At 39.5% G+C, this 13,882-nt stretch overlaps 1 protein-coding gene across 4 annotated transcripts in view; it reads right to left on the minus strand.

The window, feature by feature from the left end:
- The window catches only part of LINGO2 (leucine rich repeat and Ig domain containing 2), a 515,822-nt gene that overhangs the window by 210,040 nt on the left and 291,900 nt on the right, over positions 1 to 13,882 (minus strand). Inside the window, exon 4 of one of the 4 annotated variants that reach the window (XR_011736359.1) lies at positions 3,533 to 3,619. The exons of the other annotated variants lie outside the window; for them this stretch is intronic. The gene's annotated coding sequence lies outside the window, so the exon portion shown is untranslated. Of the gene's footprint in view, positions 1 to 3,532; positions 3,620 to 13,882 lie in introns of those variants that run through there. 4 annotated transcript variants of the gene reach the window in all.

Below are 13,882 nucleotides of genomic sequence, written 5' to 3' on the forward strand. Positions count from 1 at the left end.
AATATTGTATATGACATGTTTTAAATGAAATATTTTTTAAAATATTATATTTCATAAAAATGTTAGTTTTCATGAAGGACAGTAAATCTCAGAACATGGCTCTGTGATTCAGCTCCATCAAAACAGGCACAACTACTTGTGCAGCAAAAACAAGATTTATGATGAAAATAAGAATTATGTCAAATCTGGAGCTAAAGTGTACTCAGACCACAACAGGATAGCAGAGTAGAAATGTGCAATGAACATGGCAATGGACTTTTTTCATAAACCATCTAACATACATTTTATGTGTTTTACTATTTATGAAGGGGCTATGTATCAAAATCTAAATTACAAATTATATATATGAAGAGATGGCGAGTAGAAGATAAAGATGTGCATGCATATGAATCTCATCTGTTGTATATTACTACTGCTTCATCCATCTCCTTGAAGCAATGCTGATGTAATTAAAACAGTGAAGAACACTTCTAAATTCTTCTAGAAGGTTACAATGCAAGGGACTACAATTTTTAATTTTCCACATGAAAACACATGTATAATCAGCATACTAACTGAATGCTAACTGTTTCACAGTTGGAATTCAGAGAGAAGTCCACATAAAAATAAAAGATACCTGAAATGAACCTTGCCTTTAGTAAATGACACATCTAACAAGTTTGTACCGTGTTACAGGAAAAAGAAAAAAAAAGGGGGGAAGGGGTAAAACTCCCAAATTAATGAAATGAATGTTACCATTAAGTCTAATCAAGAAGAGATTAAAAGTGAGATAAGTTCTTTTATTCTACTGCATCTACCCTGAGTTTACTGGGAACTTATTTTTTGAACCTTGTTGAAGTAGATGCACTTATTAACTATTTTTTAAATGCATTTTTGAATTATTGGAAGGTGAGGTTCTCTAACAAGTTTCTGATTCTACTGTAAGTCTGATGAAACTCAGACATCTACTCTTATCACACCTAAAAACCAAGCCACCTTCAACTTCATGAGTTATCTTAACTTCCTCAATTCAGCGAGCAGCTTGGACATGGTTACTTCATTATATTGTCTTCTAATGGACTAAAACCCCTTTGGTCCCTGGATGGTTTTCAAGGTTGTGTACTGAACTTGTCCCACTACTTCTTGGAGTATTACCAAGAAACAGGGTTGTCTGAAGCACCAGAAATGGAAGTGGACATTCAAGAAGCAGTTATAACTTTTTTAAACTGACTGATAATAGTCAGAAGGTAATAAACAAATGAAGATGGGGTGACAGCAACCCAATAGAAGCACAATCAAAATAGAGTGAGACAGATAATTATCATCTGCCTGTTTCATAACAAGATCTTTTGCACTGACCTCTTTGTTAGTATTTCAGCTGATACTTCTCGTCTTGTTTGGTGTTTGCTGTCTTAGGTCTGTGCCAGTCTTACCATTTCATCAAAATCCAGTCATTTGCATGTGGGAAAACACTGGTCTCTTCAATTATTTTCCCTCTAGACTAATTAGAAACCATTTTTGCCATAAAGATTTCATCTTTTGTCTTTTTCCTCACTTAGTATCTTTTTATACCATTGTCTCATTCCCTTGTTCTCAATGGTATTTGAAATTTTGTCTCAGATAGGTAACATTACATAAATGCAATTGAATTAAATTAAACTCTTGCTTGATGGTTCCTAGGGCCATTCATCCATTTCAACAATAATCAAATTGAACAATTTACACAAAAATTATGCATGAAAGAGAAAAGCTGAAATGGAAAGTAGTACACCAGAATAAATAATCTGCTTGTTATATTTCCCCATAAACCACAACCACAAACTTCAACATAAATGTGCAACTTCAGAAAGTGCAAACCTTCACCAAACCAAGTTCTGTAAAAGGCACGTCCTTCTTCATGCAGGGCATGAAGAATTACCTGGCACTGACACAGAAAAATGGTGCAAAGTCTTTTTTTCATGTACTTTTGAAATAAAAAAAATGTTTGCACTATTCTTCCAAGAAGAAATGATGCCCAGTCTTGCAAAATGTTGGATTTATACTATTCAGAAAAACTTGAATCTCTTCTGTCCATGAAATTGTACTGATCATGTATTACCCTTAGGCCCCACACTCAAGAAATCAACAACAAAGCTCATCAAGTTTAAAGTTACTAATGCCAGGGAACTAGTGTGCAAGACCCAAACGGAAACGTAGTGATTTCCTATGCAGGCTTTCACAAAGAAGGGCAGAGGATATACTGAAATATATTCTTCCAGAAATTAATTTGACTGTGAGAATCTATGGCCTATTTGCATTTTTTTTTTTTTTCTTTTTTTAAATGAAAACTTCTGTCGCCTTGGTGGCAGAAAAATTGACTATTGGGAAAAACTTCCAGGATACTATAAGCAGAGCCAGCTGAAAGAGGAGCTGTGGAGCAGTATGTCACCAGACTGTGAAAGGCTGCCTTGCAAGCCATCTTACCTCTGCAGTGGGCTCAGGTAAACATATCTAATTCAAGCCTGGAAACAAAGAAAAAGAGCCCTTTTAAAGTCAGTGGGTACTTTCAAAACTGACTTCAGCAACTACCAATGAGGCCATAAGGTTAAAAAATCTTTAACAGTAATTTTTTTCAACATAAATATATTGATCAATGACTTGGATGAGGGAATGGAATGCACTGTCAGCAAGTTTGCTGATGACACCAAGCTGGGAGGAGTGGCTGACACGCCAGAAGGCTGTGCTGCCATCCAGAGACCTGGACAGGCTGGAGAGTTGGGCAGGGAAAAAATAAATGAAATATAACAAGGGCAAGTGTAGAGTCTTACATCTAGATAGGAACAACCCCAGGTTCCAGTATAAGTTGGGGAATGATCTATTAGAGCGCAACGTAGGGGAAAGGAACCTGGGGGTCCTGGTGGACAGCAGGATGACCATGAGTCAGCACTGTGCCCTTGTGGACAGGAAGGCCAATGGCATCCTGAGATGTATTAGAAAGGGGAGTGGTCAGTAGGTCGAGAGGTGTTCTCCTTCCCCTCTACTCTGCCCTGGTGAGACCACACCTGGAATATTGTGTCCAGTTCTGGGCCCCTCAGTTCCAGAAGGACAGGGAACTTCTGGAGAGAGTCCAGCACAGGGCAATAAAGATGATGGAGGCAGTGGAGCATCTCCCTTATGAGGAAAGGCTGAGAGAGCTGGGGCTCTTTAGCTTGGAGGAGAGGAGACTGAGGGGTGACCTCATTAATGTTTACAAACATGTAAAGGATGAATGTCATGAGGATGGAGCCAGGCTCTTCTTGGTGACAATCAGTGGTAGGACAAGGGGAAATGGGTTCAACCTGAAACACAAGAAGCTCCACTTCAATTTGAGAAGAAACTTCTTCTCAGTGAGGGTGACAGGACACTGGAACAGGCTGCCCAGGGAGGTTGTGGAATCTCCTTCTCAGGAGACATTCAAAACCTGCCTGGACACATTCCTGTGTAACCTTATCTGGGTGTTCCTGCTTCACTGGAGTGATTGGACTGGATGATCTTCCCTGACATTCTGTGATTCTGTGATTCTGTTGACACACGTTCTCATTACTGGTGTTGTTTAAGTATTGAAGAATCAAAGAACTCTTCCATGGTGGAGAATATGTAGTTCCAGAATATTTTCTGAAAACTAAGAGAAAAACAGATTTACAACTAATTCAAATTAACGTGGTAATTCTGATGACTACCCTAGGTTCTTATGCTAAATTATTTCAAAGAAAAAGGTAAGTAAAAAGAAAAACATTCTCAGTAAACTATTCAGAATTCTCTGAGGCATCTCATATTTGCCATATACCATAACTGTACCTAAATAGCACATTTCTTTTTGCATTTAGAAAAGGGAACTTGTCAATTTAGAAAAGGGAACTTGTCAATTTAGAAACCTGTGTATTGCAGCTTATGCTGTCATTGCTCAAAAGTGGCAACTATAATCTTTTCCAGCTCAGGTTAACTGTGATTGAGATCATGACAGCTCAAATCTGTACTCAATAAATGAATTCACATACACTAAAGTAATTACAGCTTTAGAACTAATTAAGCAGAGTTTAAGTGCTTTCAGAACTTGAGCTTATCCTTATTTTCACTACATTTATAGTCAAATAAATCATTGCTGTAGAAAAGAAAAATGCTGTTAAGAGATACATTTTAAGGACATTAATTGCACTTTTAAGATCTGGGGATTCTGGTCTTTGAATTTAGTTCAGATTATTTTCATTTCTGCTCCTGAATTCCACAGATAACCAAAACTAACTTTATCTTGACCATGTCTACCATTTATAAGCGGGCAGGGCAAGCTTGGCAGGCTCAAGCGATTCACCTCACTTGGTTGTTGTCACCCTCACAGAAGGAGCTGACTATGGTTTCCACTCGGTGCAAAGGTAAATACTCTGCATTCAACAGGAAGGAGGTGGCAACTCAGACAGAGCTGCCACAGGAACGTTCAACCACACAGACCTCAGGCTGCAGAGAATGTCAGAGCCTTTCACTGGTATGCAGTGGTAATACAGAAAACAGATGTGTGAGGTGTGAGCAGCTGGGTGACCTGCTCAGCCTGGTAGTAGAGCTGAGAGACGAGGTGGAAAGGTTGAGAAGTATCAGGGAGCTGGAAAAGGAAATTGACTGGTGGGATCAAGCTCCGGACTTCCCAGGGCAGGTAAGACCACCAACTAGAAATGAAGATCAAGGGATTCCTGTATTGTTTCCTTGCCTGACTGAGGAAGGCAGGTCGAGGGAAAGGGATGAATGGAAGAAAGTCCACACTTTTGGTGGCAGTAGACATTGCAAGTGGAATCAAACAACAACATTTAGGGAGGTGGTTCCACTAAGCTGAAGGTGCTGCAGAGGATATGTCACCCTGCATCCTCCATCAAAACAGCTCCCACAAAGAAAAAAAGGTGGGTTATGGTCGTTGGAGACTGGCCAGACCCACTCCTTAGGGAATTCCGCTGCCTCCCTGAGGCCAGAGTTAAAGATGTGAAAGGGCTAAAGACGTAAAAAAAGTCTTCCTGCCCTGGTTAGGCCCCCAGTCTATTATCCCCTAATAATTTTTTAGGTAGGCAGGAATGAAACTGAAAAAGGAAGACTTAAGACGGTCAAGAGAGACTTCAGGTCCTTGGGATGCATGGTCAAGAGATGAGGAGCACAAGTAGTGTTCTCCTCTGTCCCCACCGTTGTATGATACGATGAGGAAAGATGCAGAAAGACACCCCCCAGATAAATACCTGGCTGTGGGATTGGTGTCACTGTCAGAATTCTGTTTTTTTGGGTCATAGGTCAGCTTACATGGCACCTGGCCTGATAGGAACAAATAAGACACATCTGTCTCAAAAGGGGAAAAGGATCCTGGGGCAGGAGTTAGCGGGACTCATTGAGAGGGCTTTAAACTAGATTTGAAGGGGGAAAGAGAGGAGACCAGGTGTGGCAGGGTGACATGCCAGCATTTTAGGGTAGTGCTAGCGAGGCCCTTCCGTCTGCTGTCCCAGTGAAGGTAGGGGATGAAGGGCCATGCAGTAAGAGCAACACATGGGTCATTGATGTTTTAGAAGCTGTGGAAGCACTTGAGGATGGTCACAAAGGAACTAGGGTTTCTCACCAGAAAAAGGTAGTGGAATCAATGGCCCAGATGAAGTGCATCTGTACAAATGTATGCAACATGGGCAACAGATGGGAGAACCTGGGAGCCATTGTGAGGCAGAAAAATGACCATGAAATCACAGAAACATAGTGGGATGACTCTCATAACTGGAGTGATGCATTAGATGACTATACTCTTCAGAAGGGACAGGTAAGGGAGGAGAGGTGGTGGGCTAGCCATGTATGTTAGGGAGGGTTTTGATTGTCTGGAACTTGAGGAGGTTGATGATAGGGTTGAGTGTCAGTGGGTGATAATCAAGGAGAAGAGCAAGAAGTTGGACATACAGGTGGGGCTCTGTTACAGACCACCCAACCAGGATGAAGAGGCAGATGAAATATTTTGCAGGCAGCTGGGAGAAGTCCCGCGATTGCTAGCCCTTGTTCTTATGGGGCAATTCGACCTACCAGATGTCAAATAGAAACACAACACAGCAGAGAGGAAGCAGCCTAGGAGTGCATGGAAGACAACTTCCTGATACAGCAGTTCGTGAGCCTACCAGGGAAGAAGCCCCACTGGATATGTTGTTTGTATATAGCGAAGGACTCATGGGCAATGTGTTAGCTGGAGGTCACCTTGGGCATAGTGATCATGAAATGTTTGAGTTTTCTATTCTTGGACAAGTTAGAAGGATGGTCAGCAGAACTGCTACTTTGGACTTCTGAAGGGCAGACTTTGACCTGTTTAGAAGGCTGGTTGGCAGTGTCCCTTGGGAGACAGTCCTGAAGGACAAAGGAGTCCAGGGGGCCAGTCTCTCTTCAAGAAGATAATCTTAGAGGCACAGGAGCAGGCTGTCCCCATGTGTCCAAAGGTGAGCCAGTGGGAAAGAAGGCCAGCCTGGCTGAATAGAGAACTGTGGCTGGAACTTAGCAATAAAAAGATACTTTATTTGGAAGGAGGGGCAGGCTACTCAAGAGGAATAAAAGAATGCCATGAGGTTTTGCAGGGAGAAAATTAGAAGGGTCAAAGCCCAACTAGAGCTAAGACTGGGTAATACTGTTAAAGACAACAAGAAATGTTTCTATAAATATATCAGTAAAAAAAAAGAGGGCTAGCGAGATTCTCCACACCCTGATGGAAGTGAGGGGAAACTTAGTGACAGAGGATGAGGGAAAGGCTGAGGTACCAAATGCCTTCTTTGCCTCAGTCTTTAATAGTCAGAACAGTTGTGCTCCTGGTACCCGGCGCCCTGAGTCAAAACACAGGGATAAGGAGCAAAATGACGCCCAAATAATCCAAGGTGAAATGGTTAGTGACCTGCTACACCACTTGGACACCCACAATTCTGAGGAGCCAGACTGTAAATACCCAAGGGTGCTCAGGGAGCTGGTGGGGGTGATCACTAAGACACTTTCCATTATCTATCAGCAATCCTGGCTAACTGGGGAGGACACGGTTGACTGGAAGTTGGCTAATGTGATGCCTATCTACAAGAAGGGCCGGAAGAATGATCTGGGGAACTACAGACCTGTCAGTCTAAACTCAGTGCTGGGGAAGGTCATGGAGTAGATGATCACACGACACATATAAGAAAAACATATAATCGGGCCCAGTCAACATGAGTTTATGAAAGGCATGTTCTGTTTGACCAACCTGATCTCCTTCTATGACAAGGTGACCCATCTAGTAGATGAGGGAAAGGCTGTGGATGTTGTGTACTTAGACTTCAGTAAAGCTTTTGACACCATATCCCACAGCATTCTCCTGGAGAAGCTGGCAGCTCATGCCCTGAATGGGTGTACTCTGTGACGGATAAAGAACTGGCCAGACAGCAGGGCTCAAAGAGTTGTGGTGAATGGAGCCAAATCCAGCCGGTCATGAGTGGTGTTCCCCAGGGCTCAGTATCGAGGCCTGTTCTGTTTAATCTGTTTATAAATGATCTGGATGAAGTGATTGAGTGCACCCTTAGTAAATTTGCAGAGGACACCAAATTGGGTGGGAGTGTTGATCTGCTGGAGGGAAGAAAGGCCACACAGGGGCTTCTGGACTGGCTGGATTGTTGGGCTGACGCCAATTGCATGAGGTTTAACAAGGACAAGTGTCAGATCCTGCACTTGGGTCACAACAACCCCAGGCAGCGCTGCAGGCTCGGGGAAGAGTGGCTGGAAAGCTGCCTGGCAGAAAAGGATCTGGGAGTGTTGATTGACAGTCGGCTGAATGTGAGCCAGCAGGTGGCCAAAAACACCCGGCATCCTGGGTTCTATCAGTTATAGTGTGACCTGCAGGACTAGAGAAGTGATAGTGCCACCGTACATGGTGCTGGTGAGGCTGCACCTTGAATCCTGTGTTCAGTTTTGGGCGCCTCATCATAAGAAGGACATTGAGGTAGTAGAGAGAGTGCAGAGGAGGGCGATGAAGCTGGTGAAGGGTGTGGAGCACAAGTCTGATGAGGGGCGGCTGAGGGAACTGTGTGTATTTAGCCTGGAGAAAAGGAAGGTGAGAGGAGACTTTATCACTGTCTACAACTACCTGTGTAATCTCATCTATGTGTTCCTGCTCCAGCAGGGAGATTGGACTAGTTGATCCTTCGAGGTTCCTTCCAATCCCTAACATTCTGTGATTCTGTGAAAAGAGGTTTTATTGTGGAGGGTGTTGGTCTCTTCTCCGAAGTAGCAAGTGATAGGACAAAAGGAAATGGCCTCAAGTTGTGCCAGGGAAGGTTCTATTTGGATATTAGGAAAAAATTCTTCATGGAAAGGGTTGTCAGGCATTGGAACAGGCTGCCTAGGGAAGTGGTGGAGTCACCATCCCTGGAGGTGTTTAAAAGGCTTTTAGATGAGGTTCTTAGGGACATGGTTTTGTGCTAGAATTAGGTTAGGTTATGGTTGGACTTGATGATCCTGAGGGTCTCTTACAACTGAAACGATTCTGTGATTCTATGAGACATGCTTGATATTTGACATGACTTATTTATTTATTTAAATTGATACCTCTAAAGAACAAGAGACATATCAGACTAAAAACTCATGGACAAGCTGAGATAGCATATGAAACCAGACTCCTAGTCCGAAAAACAAACAAACAAACAAACAAACAAAAAACAACAACAAACCAAACCAAACCAACAAAAACCCAACAACAATGACAGAAACAACAACAAACCAAACCAACAAAAACAACTACAACAAACCTAAGGCAAAAGAACTTGCAAAACATCTTGTTACTTGTGACTCAACTTAAATACTCCTTTTCTACAGAAAATGTCATCAGAGTAGCATTTGAAAACAGTGTTAAACACAAAAAAACCAAAACAAAACAAAAACTCCACACAAACAAAAAAACCAAACCCAACCAAACAAACAAACCAATCACCAAGAAAATAAAAAAAAAAACTTTAAGAAACAAGCTCATCAACAAATGTAGTCCTTATTCTAAAAGAACTGCAGCCATAAAGTTGTAAGAAGACAATAGGTAAGACTCTGTCAGGAGACTTTGCCTCCACAGATAGCATTTTAAGCCTTTCTGTCTAGCTGTCTTCAGCAATTATTGGAGTTGTACTGCAGTCTGTTATAATAAAGAAGGAATGCAGTGGCTTTAATAAGGCAAGAGGATTCATCTGGAACACATTTTCCACAGGGGAGAAGAAGAGAAAATGTAAATGAGAAGAGAGCTGAAGGTCCTGAGGTTTATTAATAACATTAGTAGCAGCAAGAGAAAGCCAAGTGTTTAAATTTTGAGGCACGATTTTTTAACTTAGAGGTCTAATTTTAGATGCTTCGATACTCCTAAGTGACCCTATTTGAAAAGCTAATTGCTATTTGCTGACCATTCATAGAGCCTAAAAAAGAGGCTGGCCAGAATATGAAAGGAGAACTATACCTGTGATTAATAACGAATGTCACCTCTCTAGTGTATCACTTCAAATTACATGTGGAGATGACAAAATATTTCTGTATTTTAGTATGAGAATTTGAGAAAATTCTGTGAAGCACTCTTAGAGCGTGAAAATAATCACAGGTCAGTAAAGGGGTATATCAAGTTATTTTTCCCAAATTTTGTAATAAATTGCCATGGATAAGGGAGACATTCTGCCTGGGCTTCGCTATTGGTTTTGTATAATTTGGGATATGAGACTTGAAGGGCACAATACTTCCTGCAGTTTCAGAAGAAAGCATAGACTCTATAGTTAATATATTGATATATTGCCCATGTAGAAAAAGAGAGTGTAACTGCTATCTTCTCATCCAAGCTAATGTTCTAACTAATGCTGATCAGCAAGTGACTGCTGAAATTGTTTTCTGATAAAAATATCCCTTAAAAATAATGTTGCAAAAAACATCCTGTTTTTCATAGGGGATGGGGAAAACAAAGCTGTCATCTCTTCTACCTGACAAACTTTTGTGTGTCGGTCTGTTATGTAACTTCATAAACAATTTTTAATCAGAGCTAGAACATCATAATATTTCATCCTAGATGTTCAACAGAACCTCTATATTTCCTGAAGGAACAATAGAGTCACGTAATTTCCAAAGAAATGTTTCTTGAACATTCATAGTGCCAAAAAGCTGGTAGTTGTCGGGGTTGTTTGTTTATTTGTTTGTTTGTTTGTTTTAAATTTTATTTTTGGTCTGGTGTACTCTGATTAGTCATAAAACAAATTCCATCTTATCTAGCTCATACCAGAAAACATACTGAGCATAGGTACCCCAGTATGTGCAGCATGATGAAACAAAATTGATGCCTGTCCCCAAGCTGTCTGATCACACAAATTTACACAATTTAATTGCTTGACTTAGTAAATCAAGTAACTCTCTTTGGGGTTCAAATGCTCTACAATAAAACAACCTGAATACGATTTAAGGAAGTAGTATGCTGAAGTGTATAAGGGCTGAGTTTAATATTTGCCAAACTTAAGTGACTCTCTAAAACAAAGAAATAAACAAGCTTTTCCTTGGTTGCCATTTTAAACCTGTCAGACAACTTTCCATGTTTTCTTAAGAAATTCAAGGAAGCTAAACAGAAATAAAGATAATTTAACACAACACCAATCTTGTGAGACCAAGCCTCTTGCCTCTTCTTCAATATCAATAAATAAATCATTTCAAAGATGTAAGCCACTTTTTCTCCATTGTATCAAACAAAGAACTTCCTTAAATCTGCAGCCAGAGAGGACTTTGTCAAAAGCCTCACTGGCTACTTATTTCCAAAATTTTCTCTTTTAAGAGGATGCAGTATTAGAGAAAGATTGATTTACCTTCACATCACACAGTCCAAGTGTTAACTACTATTAGCCTTACGACTCAGGCAGCAGTCTCGGGTTCCAGGGGAATTATAATGCAGTAGAAAAAAAATAAAAAGTGAGATTACACCGACCTTCTTCAAATTTCAGCATTCTTTGAATATACCAGCAGTGCAATAATAAGAAAAAAACAAACAAACAAACAAATCAACAAAATGAAACAAAGCAAGACGAAAACACACATAAAACCCCTTCATGAAGCTACCAAACTTTTGCAGTTAAATGTTAATGCTCTGGCACACCAAGATCCAGAGAAGGATTTAGTTTTGATAGTGCAGCAAATATTTAATATGTGCCAATCCTCAGTGATTTACCGCCATACAAATACATTATGTTAAACAGAACTACAATACATTCACTGAAGTGCAGAGATAAGATATAAAGCTACATTTTTATCTCTTCAGAGCTTGAGAATATTTTGATAAAAATTTTAAATTCAACTGTGGTGCCTTGCTATGCAATAGCAATATAAACCACCATGAAACACGAGACAGAAAAATATTTCAAGTGCGTAATTTAAAGGAGAAAAAAAGGCTAAAAAAATGCTAAAAAGAACAATTGTATTTGCTTTTTTTTTCTGCTATAGTGATTGAATGAATTCTAATGAAATTACATGCTGGTGAAAAACTCTCAAAGGATTTCACCAATTTACTTCAGATACAATTCTAAATTTGGATTTGAAATTCATAATGCATAACTGAAGCAAAGTTCCTTTTGTTTAGCTTGATATTTTTCCCGCAATCAATAAACAGAGAAGAAATGCGTTCTGATCGGTGTCCTAAAGATGTTACCAATGTAGAGATAATCTGGTTCTTCACAAAAGCAAATATGCATGTATCCATGAATGTAGGTATGTTTGTATATGCTTTAGACATCTGTAGATTGCTATAGAGTGGTATTTCCAATGAATATTCTGATCTTATTAATTCTATTTGTTTCCTCTCTGTAATATTTAATGCTGGAAAATTTGGATGTATCTTGGCAGGCTGCAGATAAATTTTTAATCTGACAACAGCTGCACATCCTTAAAAGGATAAATTTACATACTGAAACAAACTAGAAGAGATACAAGTAATATATTCAGTGGTTTTCACACTAATGGAAATGTCTGTTGTATGTCTTACTATCTATATTTATTGCCCCTTGTGACACATTAGCCATAATTATTATACATTATCTGCCTAGTCCTGCATTAACTAAATGAATTCCTTTGCTTTTAGGTGTAACAGATCTGTAATTTTGATTATAATATGGTCCATTAGAAAGAAAAGAGTGGATGGCAAGTGAGTGCACTAGATTTTAAAAAAGAAATTAAAAATTAAGGATATAGAAGAAAAATACAAGTTTACTTAGAATGTCCCTAAAAGAAGCAGCAGAAATAAGGCTCAATGTCCTGAGCCAAGACCCATTACAGTAGAGAAGGATGATTAGGGGACAAGGAAAACTGAAAAGTGAAAGTAGAGGAAGGAGAAGAGCTCAGAATTTTCAGTTTTAATACAGACAATTAAGAACGCTTAGAAGTGGCTCAGGCAACCTGTTAAATGCTTCTCTATCACCTTACAGAAGCACAGAGATGAATAGCAGCATAAGGGACTTCAGGAATCCGGCACTTGTTAAAACTAGTCCTCACATCTACCTACATATTCTCAGACTTTCCCCATAGTCAACATTGCTTAATTAATTAAGCAGAAGGATCCTGTGGTCTATGTCCTACACTCAGACGGGTGAGGGAGTACCTGAGAGTGTATTCTCTGTTCCTTTTTGCAGGATTGTCCTGGACACACGGATGGGCTCTTGCCCTTCATGAGATGTTCCCCTCTCCCCTTTCTTCACTCTTGATTTCACTTCTGCAGTAGCCCTGTAACTTCAATTATTTTTATGCTGGCTATTCATATGGATTGTCAACATGCTTCTTGCTCTTGCCTTGAGATTAGTTTTTCCTTAGTCCTTGCATTAACATGTCATGGGGTCAATTCAATGTTAACAAAGTACTCTAGAACTTTTTCAGATGGGAAGGCGTAAGGATGAAGATAAAAAATTCTTGTGCTATTAAAAACATTTCCAGGGTTGTTAGAATATTTTTTATCATAACAGAAAAAAAAAAATACCTGCTACCCATGGCAGCTTATAAAACAAACATAAAAAAGAGCCTCCAAGAATTTCCTCATTAAACCAGCACCAAGGTTAACACTGAAAAACGCTTCATGAAAGCCACCTCTCTTGTCTGTACTGGAGTATATATTGCCAGTCTTCTCTATTTTCTTCTTCGGGTACATTTACCTTTGGCAAACACATCTTATTGTGGCAGCAGTGCTGCTTTTTCAGGCAGTATCATTGGAAAACATTGACTTGTGGAGGCAATACTTTGGCCAGTAATGGTGAGACAAATTCCTTATCATCAAGATGGAAAAATATTCCTGTTTCACTCTGTGAATATATTACAAGGTGAGAAGTACTTCATGCCTCCTCCAGAAACAATAAATCAGCTCTAGGACCAAGGCATGAGGCAGCAAACTGAAAAGTTTCTTTAATTAAAATTTGTTCATATATAGCACTATTGAATAACAATCTCAACCTATTGACAAATCAAACATGTTAAGTTAAGAAGTGCAAATTTAAATCTTCGCTGTTGTCAGCAATTGCCTTCAATATTTTCATCTTGCCATCCAGAGAGCTATTGTATGCATTACTGCTGATAACAGAACGTTTTTGTGTTAGGTATAATCAAAAGAATCAACATTGTATACCATTTCGGTACTACGACTTAATTTTAATTTGTAGCATTTCTCCATTTTATTTATTTATTTTTTTATTGTAGGAATGGTTGCTGGAGGCATAGATTTTTATTAATAATGTAGTCAAACATTCTTTTTGAAAAGAATTAACTATCTAGGCAGCGTACAACAAAAGATTTTTCAGCAAGAATATTTTACAAGGCTAATTACAAAAAGGACCATAATTACTGATTTTGAGCAGTGTTTTTCAGGATTTCCTCTAGGTAGGGAGAAATCTGTTGGGAAAGT

This window comes from Patagioenas fasciata, chromosome Z, assembly GCF_037038585.1.
Source record: "Patagioenas fasciata isolate bPatFas1 chromosome Z, bPatFas1.hap1, whole genome shotgun sequence".
Lineage (NCBI taxonomy): Eukaryota > Metazoa > Chordata > Aves > Columbiformes > Columbidae > Patagioenas > Patagioenas fasciata.